The sequence below is a fragment of the Leuresthes tenuis genome, unplaced genomic scaffold (assembly GCF_036924035.1).
Source record: "Leuresthes tenuis unplaced genomic scaffold, fLeuTen1.0.hap1 SCAF_21, whole genome shotgun sequence".
In the NCBI taxonomy this organism is placed as follows: Eukaryota; Metazoa; Chordata; class Actinopteri; order Atheriniformes; family Atherinopsidae; genus Leuresthes; species Leuresthes tenuis.
Genome location: NW_027325375.1, coordinates 13131249 through 13157029, shown reverse-complemented (window position 1 = coordinate 13157029; position 25781 = coordinate 13131249). Strand labels below are relative to the sequence as shown.

The following is a 25781-nucleotide window of genomic DNA, read 5'->3' as shown; positions in this document are numbered from 1 at the left end:
TTTAGCTGTGGATGTCAACATACCTGTTTTTCCAATGCTGTGTTAACACATGTACAGTTGAGAAGGCATACTGACTGTCAGTGTAAACGTTAACAACCTTTTTGTTATTTAATTTACAAGCTTCAGTTAAAGCTACCAATTCGACTGCTTGAACAGAGTAATTTTTTGGTAGTGGTTGTTTTAAGAAAACTTCAGTTTCTGTTACTACTGCAAATCCTGTAGCATTTGTGCCATCAGGGTTTTTTGCTTGACCTGTTGAATAAATATAGTTATTTCTGCATTTTCATAACGTATATCAGTTAAGTCTGGCCTGGGTAAAACACTGATGGTTATTTCTGACATGCAATCATGAGGCTTTCCATCTGTGGGGTAGGTAGCAGTGTGGATGGATTAAGTGTAGCACATCTCTCGACAACAAGGTGTGGCTGTGAAAGAAGAACTGTTATGTAGGAGAGATGTCTGGTAAAGATATTTTGTTAAGTAACCATATCACAGCCACTGCATGAGGTACCTTAAGTGTTAATGGGTGAAATAACACCATTATTGTTGATGCCTGCACTGCCAATGGCTTCTGGCCATTGATTCAAAAGTACGATCTCGTCCCTTTTTCCCCCTTTCAGTGGACACTGGCCCCTAATTACCGCAATTCAGCAGGGGGTCTTTCATTAGGAGTACTGGACTCCCCCGTGCACGGTTTCAGCTCCGACCCTGGAAAGCGGAAAAAACGTTGAGATCTGGTTTGAGGACCCAATTGTTGAGAAAAGTCTCTCAATGAGACTCAGAGTTGCTGGAGTCAGTTAATGCAAATGTTTAATCTTGCAGCAAGTTCAAGAATGTGTGTGTGTATGGGTGTATGTGTGTGAACGTGTGTGAGTTTGTGTGTGTGAGAGTTTAAAGAACCTGTTATCCACAGGCAGGTCTTAACTAGTATGGCACAGGTCCAGCCTGTCTCATCTTTTTTGGAAGGTCCAGCGCTCGGCCGTAACCCTTCTGTCTGTTTGGACTCTCACATACATTCGGTTAATCATAGAAAAATGAGAACAAAACTTTTTAGCCCCTTAAATTCATAAAACAGACATGGTGCAGTTATTTCCATTCTAGAAAATAAGAGTAATCACCACCATTCCTATAAATTCTGGATATTCTAACAATCTGAATCTTTTTTAAATGTTCGATGAAGCCCATTGCTGTTCTGTTTAGAGACTCAGCTGATCATAAACCAAGTTTTGCTCTTGAACCAAGCTTCTAAACTCTTCACCTTTTTCATTTCTCAGTTAGTATTCACTTTAAAACTGATTAAAAGAAAAATTAAATGAATGCCTATCAACAAATGTGGGATCTAAACTCTAGTGCTTTCTCTAAAATAATTTCCTTTCTCAATTCAGAAATGTGTGTGTGTAAGTCACAACACCCGTGACACCAAAACGGCTTTCTTTTCTCTCTTTTCTCTACACTCTGCACTGTGAGCACACACACCAAATCAGAAAGGACTGTGGGGACACAAAACCGCTCTCTCTCTTTTTTTTTTGATTGTGTGCCAGGGCGTTGTCTCACGTATTAGATTATGCTTAAGATACGAATGGGTTTATCAGTCACATCAGAATCCATACATACTGATCCTCCAATAATAAAATGGTCGGATCTTATCAAACACACTTTGTTTCTTGTGACAAGTCAGCGAAACAGCGTATACACGTCAAGACACTGAATCAAGTTTGCCACAAGAACTCATAAGTTTGGCAGTATTGCTCTGCCGTCAGCAATCATACACCCATTTTATTTTCATGAGACATGTGCAGGCACCTGTTCATCTACTGTTCTATCACTATGAATTAGTTTATCTATTATCAATAAGGATACTTCTACAACTACTATCAAAGTATGTCCGGACTTCTTATGTTGTCAGTTGCTATATATGAATAAGTGGGTTGCTACTGAAAAGCATTAAGCATGTCACACAGCCCAAACATATAACATTTCAGGACACACCACACAGTTAACAACCACAGTGAAGCGTGTCAAAGCCCAAACATGTAACATTCAACAGGACACTTACACAACACATTCAAATCAAACAGTCAGACAACATACAAGAACATATACCCCAGCCGGCATTGCTCCCTGCCTATTTTCCTACAACTCACTATGTGTGCGCACACCTTTATTCACAAACTCTTCAACTTATACTCTTTTACCGAAGCTGCTACAGCTCGATAAGCCAAATACCCTTAGATCCTATTTCGGTGAATTTGACATCTGCCTTGTATGTAACAGATTAGCGGTTTAGCAGTTTTAATTTAGTTTGAGTGAAGGAATTCATTTTATAGCAAAATCCGAAATCGTGAAGAACTCATGAAAGTAAGCTTATTCTCGGATTCCTGAAACTTTAGATTTGCTCTTTCTTTTACTGCAAAGTACAACGTTGAGCAGCACTAATGAGTTGTTTCTATTTTTGGCAGGCTTTACCTTTGCGGATGAAGCCCTTTCTGTCTGTGCAAAAGAAATCTTGTTACTGTGCAGAGTGACTTCTCTGAGTAGAGTCGCCTTACTTGTTGCGACTGTGCCGATGTTCGAAGCTGGAGTGCAAAGTTGTTGCTTGAATGGTGCTCACTGGAGCGTGTGGTAGTGTAAAGTTATACCATTTAAAAGGGCTGAAGAGTGCTTAGTGCAGCGGGTGGGCGGAGGTGCAAAGTGACACTATGGCCATAAAAAGAACACCGCTACAAGTGCGCATTGTGCCAGGAAGGGCCCTCGGACGTGAACCAGTGGACAGTTATCGCTTCTCGGCCTTTTGGCTAAGATCAAGTGTAACATCTGTTCTTATCAGTTTAATGTCTGATATGTCCTCTATGCGAGGACTACATATTAAATGGATTTTTATCAATAGGAGTTGAAAAAGGAGCTTGCTCCGTTCACTCCAAGCATCGACCCGGTACTGCAGTGCCGCTGGGAACGGTGCGCTCTCCTCTGCTCTTGTGAAAAAGCAAACAGCGGTGCAGGATGGAAGTTTCAGGGAGCCTAAGATGAAACTTTCTTTTAATCTGCTGAGAAAAGAGAGTGAATGCGAAGCAGACTTTAACACGGCTCTGGGAGCGAGCCGAGTGCGGGCTAACCGGGAGAATTGCTTGAAAGAAACGCGACACCGAATGAGCAGTCAGAACAAAGCCTCAATACGGTGTTCCCGTGTTGTTTGTGGCTGCCTTGTCTTTTGCACAGAGTAAAAGACAAGGCAGCCATCAAATAGGGCCCGATTGTTCCTACTTGGTCAGCCGAGGAGCAAGGGGGGGGAGCAAGCATCTCAACCAAGCAAAGCTCACCATGGGGAAGGTGGCTATGCCAACTAGCCTGATGCCCTGCTCCCGCAGTGATGGATAATCGTACACTGGTTTCTCTTCATAATGTACAAGTCCTTCGCCTTTTACTAAAGACTTCCGTGGAGAGCAGCACTAATGAATTGTTTCTATTTTTGGCAGGCTTTACCTTTGCGGGTGAAGCCCTTTCTGTCTGTGCAAAAGAAATCTTGTTACTGTGCAGAGTGACTTCTCTGAGTAGAGTCGCCTTACTTGTTGCGACTGTGCCGATGTTGCTTGAATGGTGCTCGCTGGAGCGTGCGGTAGTGTAAAGTTATACCATTTAAAAGGGTTGAAGAGTGCTCAGTGCAGCGGGTGGGCGGAGGTGCAAAGTGACACTATGGCCATAAAACGAACACCGCTACAAGTGCGCATTGTGCCAGGAAGGGCCCTCGGACGTGAACCAGTGGACAGATATCGCTTCTCGGCCTTTTGGCTAAGATCAAGTGTAGTATCTGTACTTATCAGTTTAATATGTGATATGTCTATGCGAGGACTACATATTAAATGGATTTTTATCAATAGGAGTTGAAAAAGGAGCTTGCTCCGTTCACTCCAAGCATCGACCCGGTACTGCAGTGCCGCTGGGAACGGTGCGCTCTCCTCTGCTCTTGTGAAAAAGCAAACAGCGGTGCAGGATGGAAGTTTCTTTTAATCTGCTGAGAAAAGAGAGTGAATGCGAAGCAGACTTTAACACGGCTCTGGGAGCGAGCCGAGTGCGGGCTAACCAGGAGAATTGCTTGAAAGAAACGCGACACCGAATGAGCGGTCAGAACAAAGCCTCAATACGGTGTTCCTGTGGTGTTTTTATAAAATGCGGTGTAAAAAAAGGTGTGAATGCCCCATAGAAAACTAAAAGGTGGAGCGGAAGTGTTCGGCTGCAAGAAGGTGTGAATGTCCGACTATATTTGGTGAAAAGCAGGTGAAGCAAGGTCTGAATGCCCAACCTTACATCATCAAAAGCGAGATCAGAGGTTTTTGGCTGCAAGAAGGCCATAGTTTGCCAAAAGCGGGTAAGGTGCGAATGATCGGCTAAATATCAACAAAAGTGGGGGCGGAGGTCTTCGGATGCAAGTGGGTGTGAATATCCCACCATACAAGTATGGTGGAGAGGAAGCTGTGAATGGCCGACCATAGTTTGCAAAAAGCGGGTAAGAAAAGGTGCGAATGTCCAACCATACATGATCAAAACAGGGAGCGGAGGTGTTTGGCTGCGACAAGGTGTGAATGTCCACCCATAATTAATGAAAAGCGGGCAACAAGTAGGTTCGAATGCCCAACCATACATCAACAAAAGCAGGAGTGGATGTGTTTGGCTACAAGAAGGTTTGAATGTCCGAGCATAGTTTGTAAAAAGCGGGTAAGAAAAGGTGCGAATGCCCCACAAAGTATGATCAAAAGAGGGAGTGGAGGTTTTCGGCTACAAGAAGGTTTGAATGTACGACCATAGTTTGTAAAAAGTGGGTAATAAAAGGTGCGAATGCCCGAACATACACCATCAAAAGAGGGAGCGGAGGTGTTCCGCTGAAAGACGGTGTGAATGTCCGACCATAGTTGGTAAAAAGCGGGTAAGAAAAGGTTCGAATGCCCGAATATATACCATCGAAAGCGGAAGCGGAGGTGTTCGGCTGTAAGAAGTTGTGAACGTCCGACCAAAGTTTGTAAAAAGCAGTTAAGAAAAGGTGCGAATATCCAACCAAACATAATCAAAAGTGGGAGCAGAGCTGTTCAGCTACAAGAAGGTGTGAAAGTCCGACCATGGTTTGTAAAACGCGGGTAAGACAAGGTGCGAATGCCCGACAATGTATGATCAAAAGAGGGAGCGGAGGTGTTCGGCTGCAAGGTCTGAATTTCCAACCATAATTTGTAAACACCGTTGAAGAAAAGCCTCGAAAGCCCGACTATACACCATCAAAAGCGGGAGCAGAGGTGTTCAGCTGCACACAATCAGGTTTTTGCAAATTATGATCTGACATTCACACATGCTTTTGATGATGTATGGTTGGGCATTCGCACCTTTTTTTACCCATTTTTCAGGAATTATGGGTGGACATTCACACCTTCTTGCAGCTGAACACCTCCTCTCCCGCATATGATCATGTGCGGTTTTATATTTGAAAATTTTCTTTCATTTTTTCTAGCAATTATTGATGGACATTCAGACCTTCTTGCAGCTGAACCCCTCTGCTGCCGCTTTTGATGGTGTATAGTCGGGCTTTCGAGCCTTTTCTTCCCCGGTTTTTACAAATTATGGTTGGAAATTCAGACCTTCTTTTAGCTGAAAACCTCCGCTCCCTCTTTTGATCATACATTGTCGGGCATTCGCACCTTTTCTTACCCGCTATTTACAAAAAATGGTCGGCCATTCACACCTTCTTGTAGCCGAACACATTCGCTCCCGCTATTGATTGTGTACAGTCGGGTATTTTAACCAACTACGGTCGGACATTCACACCTTCTTATGGCGGAACACCTCCGCTCCCTCTTTTGATGGTGTATGTTCGGGCATTCGAACCTTTTCTTACCCGCTTTTTACAAACTATGCTCGGACATTCAAACCTTCTTGTAGCCGAACACATCCAGTCCTGCTTTTGATGATGTATGGTTGGGCATTCGCACCTTTTTTTTTACCCATTTTTGAGGAATTATGGGTGGACATTCACACCTTCTTGCAGCTGAACACCTCCTCTCCCACTTATGATCATGTGCGGTTGGATATTCGAAAAAATTTTTTCATGTTTTCTAGCAATTATTGATGGACATTCAGACCTTCTTGCAGCTGAACACCTCCGCTCCCGCTTTTGATGGTGTATAGTTGGGCTTCCGAGCCTTTTCTTCCCCGGTTTTTACAAATTATGGTTGGACATTTAGACCTTCTTGCAGCCGAAAACCTCTGTTCCCTCTTTTGATCATACATTGTCGGGCATTTGCACCTTTTCTTACCCGCTTTTTACCAATTATGGTCGGATATTCACACCTTCTTACAGCGGAAAACCTCCGCTCCCTTTTTTGATCATTTATGGTCTGGCAATACTACCTTTTCTTACCCGTTTTTGAGTAATTATGGCTGGACATTCACACCTTCTTGCAGCGAAACACCTCCGCTCCCTCTTTTGATTGTGTATGTACGGGCATTCGAACCTTTTCTTACCCGCCTTTTACAAACTATGGTCGGACATTCAAACCTTCTTGTGGCCGAACACATCCACTTCTGCTTTTGATGAAGTATAGTTGGGCATTCACACCTTTTCTTACCCATTTTTCAGTAATTATTGGTGGACTTTCACACCTTCTTGTAGCCGAACAACTCCGCTTCCGCTATTGATTGTGTACAGTCGGGTTTTTTAACCTTTTCTTACCCGCTTTTTACCAACTATGGTCGGACATTCGCAGCATCTTACAGCGGAACACCTCCGCTCCCTCTTTTGATGGTGTATGTTCGGGCATTCGAACTTTTTCTTACCCACTTTTCACAAACTATGGTCGGACATTCAAACCTTGTGGCCGAACACATCCACTTCTGCTTTTGATGATGTATAGTTGGGCATTCACACCTTTTCTTACCCATTTTTCAGTAATTATTGGTGGACTTTCACACCTTCTTGTAGCCGAACAACTCCGCTTCCGCTATTGATTGTGTACAGTCGGGTTTTTTTAATCTTTTATTACCCGCTTTTTACCAACTATGGTCGGACATTCGCAGCATCTTACAGCGGAACACCTCCGCTCCCTCTTTTGATGGTGTATGTTCGGGCATTCGAACTTTTTCTTACCCACTTTTTACAAACTATGGTCGGACATTCAAACCTTCTTGTAGCAGAACACATCCACTTCTTCTTTTGATGATGTATGGTTGGGCATTCGCACCTTTTCTTACCCATTTTTGAGGAATTATGGGTGGACATTCACACCTTCTTGCAGCTGAACACCTCTTCTCCCACTTATGATCATGTGCGGTTGGATATTCGAAATTTTTTTTTCATGTTTTCTAGCAATTATTGATGGACATTCAGACCTTCTTGCAGCTGAACACCTCCGCTCCCGCTTTTGATGGTGTATAGTTGGGCTTCGGAGCCTTTTCTTCCCCGGTTTTTACAAATTATGGTTGGACATTTAGACCTTCTTGCAGCCGATAACCTCCGCTCCCTCTTTTGATCATACATTGTCGGGCATTTGCACCTTTTCTTACCCGCTTTTTACCAATTATGGTCGGATATTCACACCTTCTTACAGCGGAAAACCTCCGCTCCCTTTTTTGATCATTTATGGTCTGGCAATACTACCTTTTCTTACCCGTTTTTGAGTAATTATGGCTGGACATTCACAGCTTCTTGCAGCCGAACACCTCTTCTCCCGCTTTTGATGATGAATGGTCCGGCATTCTTACCTTTTCTAACACATTTTTCAGCAATTATTGTCGGTCATTCACACATTTCTCATCAGCTTTTTGCAAATTATGATCTGACATTCACACCTACTTGCAGCCGAACACCTCGGCTTCCGCTTTTGATGGTGTATATTTTGGCATTCGAACCTTTTCTTACCCGCTTTTTACCAACTATGGTCGGACATTCACACCTTCTTACAGCGGAACACCTCCGCTCCCTCTTTTGATGGTGTATGTTCTGGCATTCGAACCTTTTCTCACCCACTTTTTACAAACTATGCTCGGACATTCACACCTTCTTGCAGCGAAACACCTCCGCTCCCTCTTTTGATTGTGTATGTACGGGCATTCGAACCTTTTCTTACCCGCCTTTTACAAACTATGGTCGGACATTCAAACCTTCTTGTGGCCGAACACATCCACTTCTGCTTTTGATGATGTATAGTTGGGCATTCACACCTTTTCTTACCCATTTTTCAGTAATTATTGGTGGACTTTCACACCTTCTTGTAGCCGAACAACTCCGCTTCCGCTATTGATTGTGTACAGTCGGGTTTTTTAACCTTTTTTTACCCGCTTTTTACCAACTATGGTCGGACATTCGCAGCATCTTACAGCGGAACACCTCCGCTCCCTCTTTTGATGGTGTATGTTCGGGCATTTGAACTTTTTCTTACCCACTTTTTACAAACTATGGTCGGATATTCAAACCTTCTTGTAGCAGAACACATCCACTTCTTCTTTTGATGATGTATGGTTGGGCATTCGCACCTTTTCTTACCCATTTTTCAGGAATTATGGGTGGACATTCACACCTACTTGCAGTCGAACAGCTCTGCTCCCACTTTTGATTATGTTTGGTTGGATATTCGAACCTTTTCTTAACTGCTTTTTACAAACTTTGGTCGGACATTCACAACTTCTTACAGCCGAACACCTCCGCTTCCGTTTTGATGGTACATATTCGGGCATTCGAACCTTTTCTTACCCGCTTTTTACCAACTATGGTCGGACATTCACACCGTCTTTCAGCGGAACACCTCCGCTCCCTCTTTTGATGGTGTATGTTCGGGCATTCGAACCTTTTCTTACCCGCTTTTTACAAACTATGCTCGGACATTCAAACCTTCTTGTAGCCGAACACATCCACTCCTGCTTTTGATGATGTATGGTTGGGCATTCGAACCTACTTGTTGCCCGCTTTTCATTAATTATGGGTGGACATTCACACCTTGTCGCAGCAAAACACCTCCGCTCCCTGTTTTGATCATGTATGGTTGGACATTCGCACCTTTTCTCACCCGCTTTTTGCAAACTATGGTCGGCCATTCACAGCTTCCTCTCCACCATACTTGTATGGTGGGATATTCACACCCACTTGCATCCGAAGACCTCCGCCCCCACTTTTGTTGATATTTAGCCGATCATTCGCACCTTACCCGCTTTTGGCAAACTATGGCCTTCTTGCAGCCAAAAACCTCTTATCTCGCTTTTGATGATGTAAGGTTGGGCATTCAGACCTTGCTTCACCTGCTTTTCACCAAATATAGTCGGACATTCACACCTTCTTGCAGCCGAACACTTCCGCTCCACCTTTTAGTTTTCTATGGGGCATTCACACCTTTTTTTACACCGCATTTTATAAAAACACCACAAGAACACCGTATTGAGATTTTGTTCTGACCGCTCATTCGGTGTCGCGTATCTTTCAAGCAATTCTCCTGGTTAGCCCGCACTCGGCTCGCTACCAGAGCCGTGTTAAAGTCTGCTTTGCATTCACTCTCTTTTCTCAGCAGATTAAAAGAAACTTCCATCCTGCACCGCTGTTTGCTTTTTCACAAGAGCAGAGGAGAGCGCACCGTTCCTTTTTCAAATCCTATTGATAAAAATCCATTTAATATGTAGTCCTTGCATAGACATATCACATATTAAACTGATAAGTACAGATACTACACTTGATCTTAGCCAAAAGGCCGAGAAGCGATATCTGTCCACTGGTTCACGTCCGAGGGCCCTTCCTGGCACAATGCGCACTTGTAGCGGTGTTCGTTTTATGGCCATAGTGTCACTTTGCACCTCCGCCCACCCGCTGCACTGAGCACTCTTCAACCCTTTTAAATGGTATAACTTTACACTACCGCACGCTCCAGCGAGCACCATTCAAGCAACATCGGCACAGTCGCAACAAGTAAGGCGACTCTACTCAGAGAAGTCACTCTGCACAGTAACAAGATTTCTTTTGCACAGACAGAAAGGGCTTCACCCGCAAAGGTAAAGCCTGCCAAAAATAGAAACAATTCATTAGTGCTGCTCTCCACGGAAGTCTTTAGTAAAAGGCGAAAGACTTGTACATTATGAAGAGAAACCAGTGTACGATTATCCATCACTGCGGGAGCAGGGCATCAGGCTAGTTGGCATAGCCACCTTCCCCATGGTGAGCTTTGCTTGGTTGAGACGCTTGCTCCCCCCCTTGCTCCTCGGCTGACCAAGTAGGAACAATCGGGCCCTATTCGATGGCTGCCTTGTCTTTTACTCTGTGCAAAAGACAAGGCAGCCACAAACAACACAGGAACACCGTATTGAGGCTTTGTTCTGACTGCTCATTCGGTGTCGCGTTTCTTTCAAGCAATTGTCCCGGTTAGCCCGCACTCGGCTCGCTCCCAGAGCCGTGTTAAAGTCTGCTTCGCATTCACTCTCTTTTCTCAGCAGATTAAAAGAAAGTTCCATCCTGCACCGCTGTTTGCTTTTTCACAAGAGCAGAGGAGAGCGCACCGTTCCCAGCGGCACTGCAGTACCGGGTCGATGCTTGGAGTGAACGGAGCAAGCTCCTTTTTCAACTCCTATTGATAAAAATCCATTTAATATGTAGTCCTCGCATAGAGGACATATCAGACATTAAACTGATAAGAACAGATACTACACTTCATCTTAGCCAAAAGGCCGAGAAGCGATAACTGTCCACTGGTTCACGTCCGAGGGCCCTTCCTGGCAAAATGCGCACTTGTAGCGGTGTTCTTTTTATGGCCATAGTGTCACTTTGCACCTCCGCCCACCCGCTGCACTGAGCACTCTTCAGCCCTTTTAAATGGTATAACTTTACACTACCACACGCTCCAGCGAGCACCATTCAAGCAACAACTTTGCACTCCAGCTTCGAACATCGGCACAGTCGCAACAAGTAAGGCGACTCTACTCAGAGAAGTCACTCTGCACAGTAACAAGATTTCTTTTGCACAGACAGAAAGGGCTTCATCCGCAAAGGTAAAGCCTGCCAAAAATAGAAACAACTCATTAGTGCTGCTCAACGTTGTACTTTGCAGTAAAAGAAAGAGCAAATCTAAAGTTTCAGGAATCCGAGAATAAGCTTACTTTCATGAGTTCTTCACGATTTCGGATTTTGCTATAAAATGAATTCCTTCACTCAAACTAAATTAAAACTGCTAAACCGCTAATCTGTTACATACAAGGCAGATGTCAAATTCACCGAAATAGGATCTAAGGGTATTTGGCCAATCGAGCTGTAGCAGCTTCGGTAAAAGAGTATAAGTTGAAGAGTTTGTGAATAAAGGTGTGCGCACACATAGTGAGTTGTAGGAAAATAGGCAGGGAGCAATGCCGGCTGGGGTATATGTTCTTGTATGTTGTCTGACTGTTTGATTTGAATGTGTTGTGTAAGTGTCCTGTTGAATGTTACATGTTTGGGCTTTGACACGCTTCACTGTGGTTGTTAACTGTGTGGTGTGTCCTGAAATGTTATATGTTTGGGCTGTGTGACATGCTTAATGCTTTTCAGTAGCAACCCACTTATTCATATATAGCAACTGACAACATAAGAAGTCTGGACATACTTTGATAGTAGTTGTAGAAGTATCCTTATTGATAATAGATAAACTAATTCATAGTGATAGAACAGTAGATGAACAGGTGCCTGCACATGTCTCATGAAAATAAAATGGGTGTATGATTGCTGACGGCAGAGCAATACTGCCAAACTTATGAGTTCTTGTGGCAAACTTGATTCAGTGTCTTGACGTGTATACGCTGTTTCGCTGACTTGTCACAAGAAACAAAGTGTGTTTGATAAGATCCGACCATTTTATTACGGGAGGATCAGTATGTATGGATTCTGATGTGACTGATAAACCCATTCGTATCTTAAGCATAATCTAATACGTGAGACAACGCCCTGGCACACATTATGGACTGTCCCCACAGTCCATAATGTAGAAAAGAGAGAAAAAAGCCTTTCTGATTTGGTGTGTGTGCTCACAGTGCAGAGTGTAGAGAAAAGAGAGAAAAGAAAGCCGTTTTGGTGTCACGGGTGTTGTGACTTACACACACACATTTCTGAATTGAGAAAGGAAATTATTTTAGAGAAAGCACTAGAGTTTAGATCCCACATTTGTTGATAGGCATTCATTTAATTTTTCTTTTAATCAGTTTTAAAGTGAATACTAACTGAGAAATGAAAAAGGTGAAGAGTTTAGAAGCTTGGTTCAAGAGCAAAACTTGGTTTATGATCAGCTGAGTCTCTAAACAGAACAGCAAAGGGCTTCATCGAACATTTAAAAAAGATTCAGATTGTTAGAATATCCAGAATTTATAGGAATGGTGGTGATTACTCTTATTTTCTAGAATGGAAATAACTGCACCATGTCTGTTTTATGAATTTAAGGGGCTAAAAAGTTTTGTTCTCGTTTTTCTATGATTAACCGAATGTATGTGAGAGTCCAAACAGACAGAAGGGTTACGGCCGAGCGCTGGACCTTCCAAAAAAGATGAGACAGGCTGGACCTGTGCCATACTAGTTAAGACCTGCCTGTGGATAACAGGTTCTTTAAACTCTCACACACACAAACTCACACACGTTCGCACACATACACCCATACACACACACATTCTTGAACTTGCTGCAAGATTAAACATTTGCATTAACTGACTCCAGCAACTCTGAGTCTCATTGAGAGACTTTTCTCAACAATTGGGTCCTCAAACCAGATCTCAACGTTTTTTCCGCTTTCCAGGCTCGGAGCTGAAACCGTGCACGGGGGAGTCCAGTACTCCTAATGAAAGACCCCCTGCTGAATTGCGGTAATTAGGGGCCAGTGTCCACTGAAAGGGGGAAACAGGGACGAGATCGTACTTTTGAATCAATGGCCAGAAGCCATTGGCAGTGCAGGCATCAACAATAATGGTGTTATTTCACCCATTAACACTTAAGGTACCTCATGCAGTGGCTGTGATATGGTTACTTAACAAAATATCTTTACCAGACATCTCTCCTACATAACAGTTCTTCTTTCACAGCCACACCTTGTTGTCGAGAGATGTGCTACACTTAATCCATCCACACTGCTACCTACCCCACAGATGGAAAGCCTCATGATTGCATGTCAGAAATAACCATCAGTGTTTTACCCAGGCCAGACTTAACTGATATACGTTATGAAAATGCAGAAATAACTATATTTATTCAACAGGTCAAGCAAAAAACCCTGATGGCACAAATGCTACAGGATTTGCAGTAGTAACAGAAACTGAAGTTTTCTTAAAACAACCACTACCAAAAAATTACTCTGTTCAAGCAGTCAAATTGGTAGCTTTAACTGAAGCTTGTAAATTAAATAACAAAAAGGTTGTTAACGTTTACACTGACAGTCAGTATGCCTTCTCAACTGTACATGTGTTAACACAGCATTGGAAAAACAGGTATGTTGACATCCACAGCTAAATGTATAAACTACAAATATTTTAGCATTATTAGATGTTATTCAATTGCCATCTACAATAGACTCGTATGAATGACCGGAAGGAAAACCATACTGCCAAAGAATTTGTTTAAATATGCTGCAGTATTGAGCCACGGACCATGTCATGTCTCAACAGGAGGGATGGAAGCAATAATGAACAAGGTTTTTACAGCATATGGTTTTACTAATTATTGAATTTTTTTTTTTAGAATAAATAAATGAATAAAGTTTTGTCTAGCAGGTCAAATATGTGCAAAATACATTCCACAGGGCAATCTAAGACCAAAACGAAGATAATTCCCTAAGCCAGTGTATCTTTTTCAACATATTTGTTTGGATTTCATTATTTCATTATTGTGTAGATTTCATTGAACTAAATTAATGTTAAGGGAAACGATTCTGCTCAGTGACAACAGAGGTTTTTACCAAATGGTCTGAAATATTTCCATGTGCACAAGCAGATGCACTCTCAGTAGCAAAATCACGCGTAAAATAACTCATTTCTAGATTTGAAATTCCTGAAAAGATCTTCAGTGATAATTTGACACACTTTGTAAACTATGTCATCTCACTGATGGCAAAGAACTTAAAATAGATCTTAGAAACCACTGTGATATAGAAGGTTTCGCTAACACATTGGAATTGTTTTACTATTTACATATGCATGTGCAGTGAAGAATTGCTTGCTGCTGATAAATGCAAAGAAGAACAGCTTACACATAGATGCTCACATATAGGCTGCTGAATGCAATGAAGACCTGCTTATCCAGTAAAGTTCAATGTCAATGTGTAATATTCAATTAGGATTTGCAAAACAGTGAAGTTAAACAATGAATGGGTCCATAGTCGGTATGAGAAGACTACAGGAATATTTACCTGGGTGTACGTTCAAACAGAGATGAGAAAATTGCGATAAATTATTGTTTGTTTGTTTGTTAGTATGTATATGAATGTTATGTGTATAAACTGTGTTGAGTTGTAGTTACTCAGTAGTGTCTCAGTGAAACAACCGACGGGGGAAGCCTTGCGGTGACAACAAAAGCAGTGTTTTACTGATCAGTCAAGTTGCTCCAGTGTACTCCATACAAACTGGTTGGCAACTGATGGGATAGAAAATGGGGAATACTTAAAGCAAACAAGGAATTAGATGGGAAAAATACATGTTTTAACGGGACCCAGACAATATTATATAGATGTCGCCACTGAAGTAAAGAACATTTACGTGGGATGGTGTGAGGGTCCTCGTTTGGCTGACATTCGCCGATATGCTCGCCATGCTCAGAACCAAGTTGAGACGCGTAAGACAACCAAAAGGGACAAGTGTGAAAAGGAGCTGCATTTGGCAACAATGACCATGTATTACGCAGTTGGTGTAAACAGAGGACGAGGCCGAAGTCGAAGACGTGGACGTGTGGGAGAGGAGGTCGAAATGGGCCACGCCAGAGCTATGATCCGAATATTTGTTTTTACTGTGGCCAGACTGGACACTGGAAGAAGGACTGTCCACAGCTAAACAGTGATGAAATTGGGCAAAAGGCTGACTGAGGGTGGGAGGCAGGTTCTGGACGTCACGCGGCAGCGGAGCCTCCACTAATGGGTGATAGCACAAACACACTCACACATTCTTCCTGCTCTGTGTAGTGAAGCAACGCTTGCCGACTGTGATTCACGTAGTAAAGTTTTGCATGCTATTTCCGTCCTAGAGCAAAGATATTTCTCTCAGAATATAGGAACTTATGTTCGTCAGTAGTGACGTCAGGGGAGTTTGATTGTCCTCCAAAGTTAAGTGGAAACCACGTTTACTGTATGTCTGCATCAGGCCAGGTTGTGAAGGAGAAAATGACAATGCCCATTGCGTGTTGTCACTCCCGATGAGCTCTCCTTCAAACACTCATTTTTGTTATCAGAGTTGTGTCCCATTAACCTGATGGGCTGTGATCTCATGTGTAAATTAGGCATTATTTTAACTTCTACACCAGAGGGTGTTAAGGTTATGTTACAGCCTTTTTTCACAGCAGTGCAGTTTGATTCATCGGCACTTACATATGCTTATGAGTGGAAACTTCCCAGCTCTCCTTTTTCACAACAACTAGTGGAAGAAGAAAAAGCGTTAGTTTCACCCCTTTCTGATTTCATGCAACCTACTGATTTGCACTGCACATCACACATTTCTTTGGGGCCTGACAATGACTATGAGAAGAAGTGAAAAAATATGTGCGCCTACTTTATTGACTCCAGAGCACTTTGATTTTTTTAATGTTTGTGGTACTCGCCCTCACATTTCCTTGGCCAAACGTACACACTGGCAGTGACAAGGTGTGGGAGAGTTTGTTGCTACATGTCAAAAAGAAATGGAGTGGACTGTTTCACCTGCTGATCCAAATTTGATGTTTTCTGAACGATTGTCAGCATACAAAAAAACATTTTTGAGTACAATGCATTGTCAAAGAACTGTGGACTTAATTCCTACCACAGAATCACATTTTGAAGCATGTTTTTTAACTGAAACAGATTTGTCTTCGATACCCATGTTGGCTGAAGTGCCCAATGATCTTTGGGCTAAGAGCAAATATGATGTGGGGTTGATAAAAGGCTGTGAACCAGTAATTGTCACCCCTAAATCAGACTTTTGTCCATGTAAAAAACAATACCCTTTTAAGCCTGAAGCAATTAAAGGGATTAAACCTGTTTTTCAATCTTTTCAGAAAACAGGCGTTATTGTTCCTTTTGAAAATTCACCTGTGCTTACTCCATTGTTTCCTGTTAAAAAGATTAAAGATGCTGGCCAGCCAGATGAATGGCGTTTTGTACAGGACCTCCAAGCGGTGAATGCTGCAGTTCAGCCACATGCTCCTACTGTGCCCAACCCACACACTATTTTGTCTCAAATTACATCAGATGCACAGTTTTTCTCAGTGGTTGACTTGTCGCCAGTGCACCCTGATAGCCCATTTTGGTTTGCTTTTTAGTTTGAAGGGAGATCTTGGACTTTTACCCGGTTATGCCAGGGGTACTGTGAAAGTCCCACTATTTACAATGCTGCCCTCAAAGCTAGTCTGGATTAACTTCAATCAACCACAGGCTCTGCTCTTTTGCAGTATGCGGATGACATCCTTTTATGTGGTCCATCTAAACAACAGTGTGAAAAAGACAGTGAATCTGTTGAAACATCTTCCTTCTTATGGCCATAAAGCCAGCCTTTCTAAGTTACAGTTTGTACAGGACGAAGTCACCTTTTTGGGTCATGTGATTTCTAAGGATGGGCGCTCACTTTCTCCTAAACATGTTGCTGCAGGGCTGCGCGGTGGTGTGGTGGTTAGCACTGTCACCTCACAGCAAGAGGGTTCCAGGTTCGATCCCTGCCTGGGGCCTTTCTGTGTGGAGTTTGCATGTTCTCCCCGTGTATGCGTGGGTTCTCTCCAGGTACTCTGGCTTCCTCCCACCATCCAAAAACATGCATGTCAGGTTAATTGTTGACTCCAAATTGTCCGTAGTGAGTGTGAGTATGCATGGTTGTTTGTCTCGTTTGTCTCTATGTGGCCCTGCGATGGACTGGCGACCTGTCCAGGGTGTACCCCGCCTTTCGCCCGATGACTGCTGGGATAGGCTCCAGCCCACCCGCTACCCGATTAACGGACTGTCGGTATAGAAAATGGATGGATGGATGTTGCTGCAGTTCAGATCATTCCTAAACCGGTTACTAAAAAACAGCTTATGTCATTCTTAGGTATAACATCTTACTGCAGGAACTTTATTCCTAACTACTCTTTTCTCGAAGCTCTCTTAGGTGCTCTTATCCATGGTAAAGGCAGCTGCAGTTCTGACATGCAGCTCCAGTCAGCTGATCGTGTTCCATGGACTCCTGAGGCTGAATCAGCCTTTAGTCAGCTTAAGCTGGCTCTTCAAACAGCACCAACACTTGGCATTCCAGATCCTCATAAACCTTTCATACAGGCAGTTGATGAGAAGCATGGTTGTATGACATCTGTTCTTATGCAGGAACATGGGGCAGGCAAAGGCCAGTGGCTCATTTCTCAGCAAAACTGGACTCTGTGGCTGCAGGCCTGCCTGGTTGTCTTCGTGCTGTTGCAGCTGCAGAGAAAGCTGTCCTGGCCTCCCAAGATATTGTGGGCTACGCTAATTTGACTGTTTTGGTTCCTCATGCTGTTGCCATTATTCTTCTCGAGCAGAAAACTTCACATCTTTCAACTGCTTGTTGGCTCAGATACACCTCTGTGCTCCGTGATATGCCAAATGTCACTGTTAAACGTTGTACTGTTCTGAATCCTGCTACTTTGCTTCCGACTCCTGAGGATGGGGAGCCTCATGACTGTGAAGCTGTTTTGGAACAAGTTTGTACACCCCGACCTGATCTTTTAGAGACTCCTCTTCCAAACTCTGACATGATTCTTTTTGTAGATGGATCAGCTTTGCGTGATCCAGCCACAGGTACTAACTGTGTTTGGTTTGCAGTATGTTCTTCACATGACACTTTGTTGTCTGGTTCTCTTCCTAAACATTTCTCTGCTCAAACTACTGAGCTTATTGCACTTACTGAAGCTTGTAAGTTGGCAGCTGGTAAGTCTGTCACTATTTACACAGATTCCAGATATGCTTTTGGTGTTGTTCATGACTTTGGTGCGCTGTGGAAACACAGGCATTTCCTTAAATCAGATGGTAAAACTATTCTGAACTCCAAGCAGGTTTCTGATCTTCTTGATGCGATCCTTTTGCCTACAGCAATCTCGGTCTGTAAGTGTACGGCTCACACTAACTCAGACGATCCTGTTGCTTGTGGCAATGCCAGAGCTGATGCTGCAGCTAAGCAAGCAGCTAATTTTTTTCCTGTTTTCGCTTCCCTCTCTTTGCAGGCAGAAGACTCCCTCACAGATCTCCATGCTTTGCAAACTTTTGCCTCTGCAGATGAAATTTGGTCCTCTGGACGCATTTGGTCCTCTGTGGGTGCAACTCATACGGATGGTGTTTGGATGGGACCTGATGGTAAACCCTGTCTACCTAAACATTTTTTTCCTCATTTTTCAAAATTGACACATGGGTTGAACCATGTGTCAAAAGGGGGGATGCTGAATGCACTCACTGCTCAGTGGTTCACAAAAGGGTTCAGTTCATATGCGCAAAAATACTGTCAGTCATGTATGGTTTGTGCCACACATAATGTAGGAAAGGCATTACACACATCGCAAGTTGCACACCCTCCACCAGAGAAACCTTTTGAACATTTGATGATGGATTTTGTTGAACTCACACCAGCTGAAGGAAAGAAATATGCACTAGTAATAGTGGACGTGTTTAGTAAATGGGTTGAAGTTTTCCCTGCAAAACATGCAAACAGTAATGCAGTGACTAAAGCACTGCTAAACAGAAATCATTCCTAGATGGGGCATTCCAGAGAAGATCAGCAGTGATAATGGCACACATTTTGTAAACACTGCATTGACTGAGGTTGGTAAATTCCTGGGAATAACCTTGCGCACACATTGTGCTTATCATCCACAGAGTGGAGGTGCTGTGGAAAGAGAAAATGGTACATTAAAGTCCAAGTTAGCCAAATGTTGTGAAGAAACAGGTCTGCCATGGACAAAAGCATTACCTATTGTGCTTATCTACATGAGAATGAGAATCAGAGCTCAAGTGAATCTCAGCCCATTTGAAATTTTATTTGGCAGACCTCCTAACCTGGGATTGGGACCTGTAACCAGACCCCTCCCTTCCACAACTGTTTGTGATGATGCTATGTTGTCTTACTGTCGAAACCTTTCCACTGTTCTATCTCAAGTTTCACAGGCAGTAAAAGCAGCCCTTCCAGCCACAGAAAACACACCACTCCAACCAGATGACAGGTGGTGAAGGAACTTCGCAGGAAACATTGGAAGTCCAAACGTTGGCAAGGCCCGTTCCAGGTGCTACTGGTCACTCACACAGCTGTTAAAGTTGCAGAGAGAGCAACCTGGATTCATGCCAGTCACTGTAAGAAGGTACCAGAACCAGTAGATGACTTCCACCCTGACATACATCAGCCTAACCAACACGCCCGGAAGGACAAAGATAAGAGTCAGCAGTAAAAGCTGTACTCCACCGGTGTGTTAAGTGCTAGTAACCTCTGACCCCGAAGATTGAAACATCCTTACTGAGACCAGCGATGAAGATGATCATACACATGCTGTGAACCATGGAAGAAACTGTTTGTTGTTTGTATTTTCTTATTTGTAACCAGCATGTGCACATTGTATCTTGATTTCACAGGAAGCAATAATACAGGGCTGCTGTATTTCCCCACGACCCGAGAGACCACCAGACGCCCGAAGCCACACAGCCCCCCCCAGCACAAACCCAACCGCCCAGAGCGACGGGACAGCAACCCACCACCACCACTATGTGATCAAGCTAATCAGAAGGGACCAGAGAGAATGAAATTCAGCCAATTGATGTTTTGAGGAAGCAAACATTGTTTCCATGCTAATATAATCTAAAAGAAAATTTCTAAACTGGTTAATACACAGATTGTTCTTCGCTTTCCAGTTCATGAGAATAGTTTTCTTTGCTATACATAACACTGTGAGGATCATGTGTGCTAAGCTAAATTCCACATTGATGTTGTCTAAGTCACCCAGTATGCACAGTGTGGGGCATGCAGGAATGCTACACTTTAGTCATGTTGATAGGTCCGCAAAGACTTCAAGCCAGAACCTCTGGACAGGCGCACAAAACCACAAAGCGTGTGCATAATCATCAGGTGTGTTATCTGTGCAATGTGAGCAGATGTTTGAGTGTGTTAGACCCATCCTGAACATCCTTTGTCCTGTATAGTGTGTTCTATGAATAATTTTGTATTGTATGAGCTGTAAATTAGGATTTCGAGTCATTCTGAAGGTGTTCAAACATATATGTGGCCAGAAGCTATGACTAGAACTGATGGATAAATCTGCCTCCCATTTTGAGGACGGTAGAGACATTGTGTCATCTATCTTAGACAATAATTTATATATTTTTGATAGTAGTTTTGGGGTGCAGATGCTTAGAAATTCTACTACCCTAATCGGGAGTTGTAAGTCTGGTTGGTGGAGGATATATTTCTTTGTTATTATAGACTTAAGTTGTTGATATTCTAGGAATTTATTGCTGCCTATCTCATGTTGTGATATGAGCTCATCAAATGAAATAAAATGTCCATTTTGGATTATATGTTCCAGATGTTTGATTCCTTTGATCTTCCACAGAGTAAAGTTTAGCATTTTTTTGTTTTGCAGGATGTCAGGATTGTTCCAGATGGGTGTAAGCTTACACGGGACAAGTGAAGACTTTGTTATTTTAAGAAATTCCTACCAGGCTGTCAGAGAGGTGCTGATGTTAATGCTTTTGAAACATTTGTGATTTTTTACGTTTTGACTAATAAGTGGCAGGTCAGAGATTTCCAGATTATCACACAATGCTTGTTCTATATTTATCCATGGTTCATCTATTGGGCTAGGTTTAAACCATTTTGATATATACTGTAACCTATTGGCTAAGGAATAGTGCTGAAAATTAGGTAAATCTAATCCACCACTGTCCTTGGTCTTCTGTAGGGTTTTTAAACTAATACGTGGTGGTTTGTTTTTCCACAGAAATTTGGAGATGCATGAACCTAGTGACTTAAACCAAGTAGCAGATGGTTTTATGGGGATCATTGAGAACAAATAGTTAACTTTTGGTAGTATCATCATTTTAATGGTTGTAACTCTCCCCATAAGTGATATAGGTAAGGACTTCAAACGAGAGAGATCGTCCTCTACTGTCTTTAATAATTGCACATAATTTAGCTTTGTTAGCCCTGAGAGCCTGGAGGAAATGTTTATGCCTAAATATCTAATATTTCCTGACTGTAAAGTGATCGAAGGTATATTCTGGTCCCTATAGTTAATGGGCAGAACTGTGGTCTTAGACCAATTGATAGAGTAGTCAGAAAGTGCTGAGAATTTATTTATGAGTGTGATCGTGTGAGTGAGAGACGTCTGTGAGTTCTGAAGGAAAAGTAATACATCATCAGCATAAAGACTTATTTTATGCTCAATATTTTGGGGTTGGATGCCTTTAATATTTCTATCTTGTCTGATAGCAGCTGCTAAAGGTTCGATGAAAATAGCAAAAAGTGAGGGCGAGATTGGGCAACCCTGTCTTGTACCTCTCTGCAGACTGAAGCTTGGAGAAGTTTGATCATTTGTCCTGACACTTGCACTTGGGGAGTCAGTTATTTTCTTTTGAGGAGATAAGAGGCTTTAATAATAATATCTTGCAAGAGAGAACAACACAGTACAGAATACAGAGTTGCTCTGACCACTGAAGCAAAAACACACAGTTATATTGCCCACTCATCACGTCATCTGTTTTTGGGTATAATTGATTGTTCTTCTAACTTTCCTCCCCAACCATTAGTTGAGGTTACCCAGACACACTCGTAAATACCAGCCTAACCCTGTCCCCCCTAAAGTGCAGCTATCTCATAATAACAAGCCCACCATTGTAAAGAGGAATTTAAGAAAACAGGGCAGGGTGGTACCTTGCAGCTCGGTCATTTGCAGGTTATACACAGTAACACTCAATACAATGCATATAAGAATTATTTTCCATTACATTCCTCCCTTTTGATTATAATAATACCATTATATTAATCAACCCAAAAGAAACAAGGAAAATAATAACTTTATCTGTAAAACATCAGCCTGCATTTGCACACAACGTGAGTTTAAAATGCAGGCATCATAGTGATAAAGGGTCCAATGATAAACAATCAAAACATGAACAATTAAATATGATTATCTTCATCCCTCTCTAAGTCAGCGTCACTAGAGGAAAAATTTTGAAAGCAAAAAAGTTCTTTGAGTCATTTGAATCATTTGGTGAGATACATACAATGAGGCCTTTCACACAGGGAAAAATACAGCAGCCCTGTATTATTGCTTCCTGTGAAATCAAGATACAATGTGCACATGCTGGTTACAAATAAGAAAATACAAACAACAAACAGTTTCTTCCATGGTTCACAGCATGTGTATGATCATCTTCATCGCAGGTCTCAGTAAGGATGTTTCAATCTTCGGTGTCAGAGGTTACTAGCACTTAACACACCGGTGGAGTACAGCTTTTACTGCTGACTCTTATCTTTGTCCTTCCGGGCGTGTTGGTTAGGCTGATGTATGTCAGGGTGGAAGTCATCTACTGGTTCTGGTACCTTCTTACAGTGACTGGCATGAATCCAGGTTGCTCTCTCTGCAACTTTAACAGCTGTATGAGTGACCAGTAGCACCTGGAACGGGCCTTGCCAACGTTTGGACTTCCAATGTTTCCTGCGAAGTTCCTTCACCACCTGTCATCTGGTTGGAGTGGTGTGTTTTCTGTGGCTGGAAGGGCTGCTTTTACTGTCTGTGAAACTTGAGATAGAACAGTGGAAAGGTTTCGACAGTAAGACAACATAGCATCATCACAAACAGTTGTGGAAGGGAGGGGTCTGGTTACAGGTCCCAATCCCAGGTTAGGAGGTCTGCCAAATAAAATTTCAAATGGGCTGAGATTCACTTGAGCTCTGATTCTCATTCTCATGTAGGTAAGCACAATAGGTAATACTTTTGTCCATGGCAGACCTGTTTCTTCACAACATTTGGCTAACTTGGACTTTAATGTACCATTTTCTCTTTCCACAGCACCTCCACTCTGTGGATGATAAGCACAATGTGTGCGCAAGGTTATTCCCAGGAATTTACCAACCTCAGTCAATGCAGTGTTTACAAAATGTGTGCCATTATCACTGCTGATCTTCTCTGGAATGCCCCATCTAGGAATGATTTCTGTTTAGCAGTGCTTTAGTCACTGCATTACTGTTTGCATGTTTTGCAAGGAAAACTTCAACCCATTTACTAAACACGTCCACTATTACTAGTGCATATTTCTTTCCTTCAGCTGGTGTGAGTTCAACAAAATCCATCATCAAATGTTCAAAAGGTTTCTCTGGTGGAGGGTGTGCAACTTGCGATGTGTGTAATGCCTTTCCTACATTATGTGTGGCACAAACCATACATGACTGACAGTATTTTTGCGCATATGAACTGAACCCTTTTGTGAACCACTGAGCAGTGAGTGCATTCAGCATCCCCCCTTTTGACACATGGTCCAACCCATGTGTCAATTTTGAAAAATGAGGAAAAAAATGTTTAGGTAGACAGGGTTTACCATCAGGTCCCATCCAAACACCATCCGTATGAGTTGCACCCACAGAGGACCAAATGCGTCCAGAGGACCAAATTTCATCTGCAGAGGCAAAAGTTTGCAAAGCATGGAGATCTGTGAGGGAGTCTTCTGCCTGCAAAGAGAGGGAAGCGAAAACAGGAAAAAATTAGCTGCTTGCTTAGCTGCAGCATCAGCTCTGGCATTGCCACAAGCAACAGGATCGTCTGAGTTAGTGTGAGCCGTACACTTACAGACCGAGATTGCTGTAGGCAAAAGGATCGCATCAAGAAGATCAGAAACCTGCTTGGAGTTCAGAATAGTTTTACCATCTGATTTAAGGAAATGCCTGTGTTTCCACAGCGCACCAAAGTCATGAACAACACCAAAAGCATATCTGGAATCTGTGTAAATAGTGACAGACTTACCAGCTGCCAACTTACAAGCTTCAGTAAGTGCAATAAGCTCAGTAGTTTGAGCAGAGAAATGTTTAGGAAGAGAACCAGACAACAAAGTGTCATGTGAAGAACATACTGCAAACCAAACACAGTTAGTACCTGTGGCTGGATCACGCAAAGCTGATCCATCTACAAAAAGAATCATGTCAGAGTTTGGAAGAGGAGTCTCTAAAAGATCAGGTCGGGGTGTACAAACTTGTTCCAAAACAGCTTCACAGTCATGAGGCTCCTCATCCTCAGGAGTCGGAAGCAAAGTAGCAGGATTCAGAACAGTACAACGTTTAACAGTGACATTTGGCATATCACAGAGGTGTATCTGAGCCAACGAGCAGTTGAAAGATGTGAAGTTTTCTGCTCGAGAAGAATAAAGGCAACAGCATGAGGAACCAAAACAGTCAAATTAGCGTAGCCCACAATATCTTGGGAGGCCAGGACAGCTTTCTCTGCAGCTGCAACAGCACGAAGACAACCAGGCAGGCCTGCAGTCACAGAGTCCAGTTTTGCTGAGAAATGAGCCACTGGCCTTTGCCTGCCCCATGTTCCTGCATAAGAACAGATGTCATACAACCATGCTTCTCATCAACTGCCTGTATGAAAGGTTTATGAGGATCTGGAATGTCAAGTGTTGGTGCTGTTTGAAGAGCCAGCTTAAGCTGACTAAAGGCTGGAGCTGCATGTCAGAACTGCAGCTGCCTTTACCATGGATAAGAGCACCTAAGAGAGCTTCGAGAAAAGAATAGTTAGGAATAAAGTTCCTGCAGTAAGATGTTATACCTAAGAATGACATAAGCTGTTTTTTAGTAACCGGTTTAGGAATGATCTGAACTGCAGCAACACGTTTAGGAGAAAGTGAGCGCCCATCCTTAAAAATCACATGACCCAAAAAGGTGACTTCGTCCTGTACAAACTGTAACTTAGAAAGGCTGGCTTTATGGCCATAAGAAGGAAGATGTTTCAACAGATTCACTGTCTTTTTCACACTGTTGTTTAGATGGACCACATAAAAGGATGTCATCCACATACTGCAAAAGAGCAGAGCCTGTGGTTGATTGAAGTTAATCCAGACTAGCTTTGAGGGCAGCATTGTAAATAGTGGGACTTTCACAGTACCCCTGGCATAACCGGGTAAAAGTCCAAGATCTCCCTTCAAACTAAAAAGCAAACCAAAATGGGCTATCAGGGTGCACTGGCGACAAGTCAACCACTGAGAAAAACTGTGCATCTGATGTAATTTGAGACAAAATAGTGTGTGGGTTGGGCACAGTAGGAGCATGTGGCTGAACTGCAGCATTCACCGCTTGGAGGTCCTGTACAAAACGCCATTCATCTGGCTGGCCAGCATCTTTAATCTTTTTAACAGGAAACAATGGAGTAAGCACAGGTGAATTTTCAAAAGGAACAATAACGCCTGTTTTCTGAAAAGATTGAAAAACAGGTTTAATCCCTTTAATTGCTTCAGGCTTAAAAGGGTATTGTTTTTTACATGGACAAAAGTCTGATTTAGGGGTGACAATTACTGGTTCACAGCCTTTTATCAACCCCACATCATATTTGCTCTTAGCCCAAAGATCATTGGGCACTTCAGCCAACATGGGTATCAAAGACAAATCTGTTTCAG

The 25781-nt window shown here is 42.7% G+C and overlaps 6 non-coding genes across 6 annotated transcripts; 3 read left to right on the top strand and 3 right to left on the bottom strand.

The window, feature by feature from the left end:
* Positions 1-2775: 2775 nt before the first annotated feature.
* LOC140280519 (U2 spliceosomal RNA) lies at positions 2776-2966 on the top strand. Its single transcript, XR_011909479.1, has one exon. It is a non-coding gene; the product is annotated as a U2 spliceosomal RNA (small nuclear RNA).
* A 411-nt stretch (positions 2967-3377) lies between these two features.
* On the top strand, positions 3378-3491 carry LOC140280768 (U5 spliceosomal RNA). Its single transcript, XR_011909695.1, has one exon. It is a non-coding gene; the product is annotated as a U5 spliceosomal RNA (small nuclear RNA).
* A 275-nt stretch (positions 3492-3766) lies between these two features.
* On the top strand, positions 3767-3954 carry LOC140280808 (U2 spliceosomal RNA). The gene has a single exon (XR_011909727.1). It is a non-coding gene; the product is annotated as a U2 spliceosomal RNA (small nuclear RNA).
* Positions 3955-9536: 5582 nt separating this feature from the next.
* On the bottom strand, positions 9537-9722 carry LOC140280551 (U2 spliceosomal RNA). Its single transcript, XR_011909504.1, has one exon. It is a non-coding gene; the product is annotated as a U2 spliceosomal RNA (small nuclear RNA).
* Positions 9723-9997: 275 nt separating this feature from the next.
* LOC140280730 (U5 spliceosomal RNA) lies at positions 9998-10111 on the bottom strand. Its single transcript, XR_011909661.1, has one exon. It is a non-coding gene; the product is annotated as a U5 spliceosomal RNA (small nuclear RNA).
* A 387-nt stretch (positions 10112-10498) lies between these two features.
* LOC140280507 (U2 spliceosomal RNA) lies at positions 10499-10689 on the bottom strand. Its single transcript, XR_011909468.1, has one exon. It is a non-coding gene; the product is annotated as a U2 spliceosomal RNA (small nuclear RNA).
* Positions 10690-25781: the final 15092 nt, after the last annotated feature.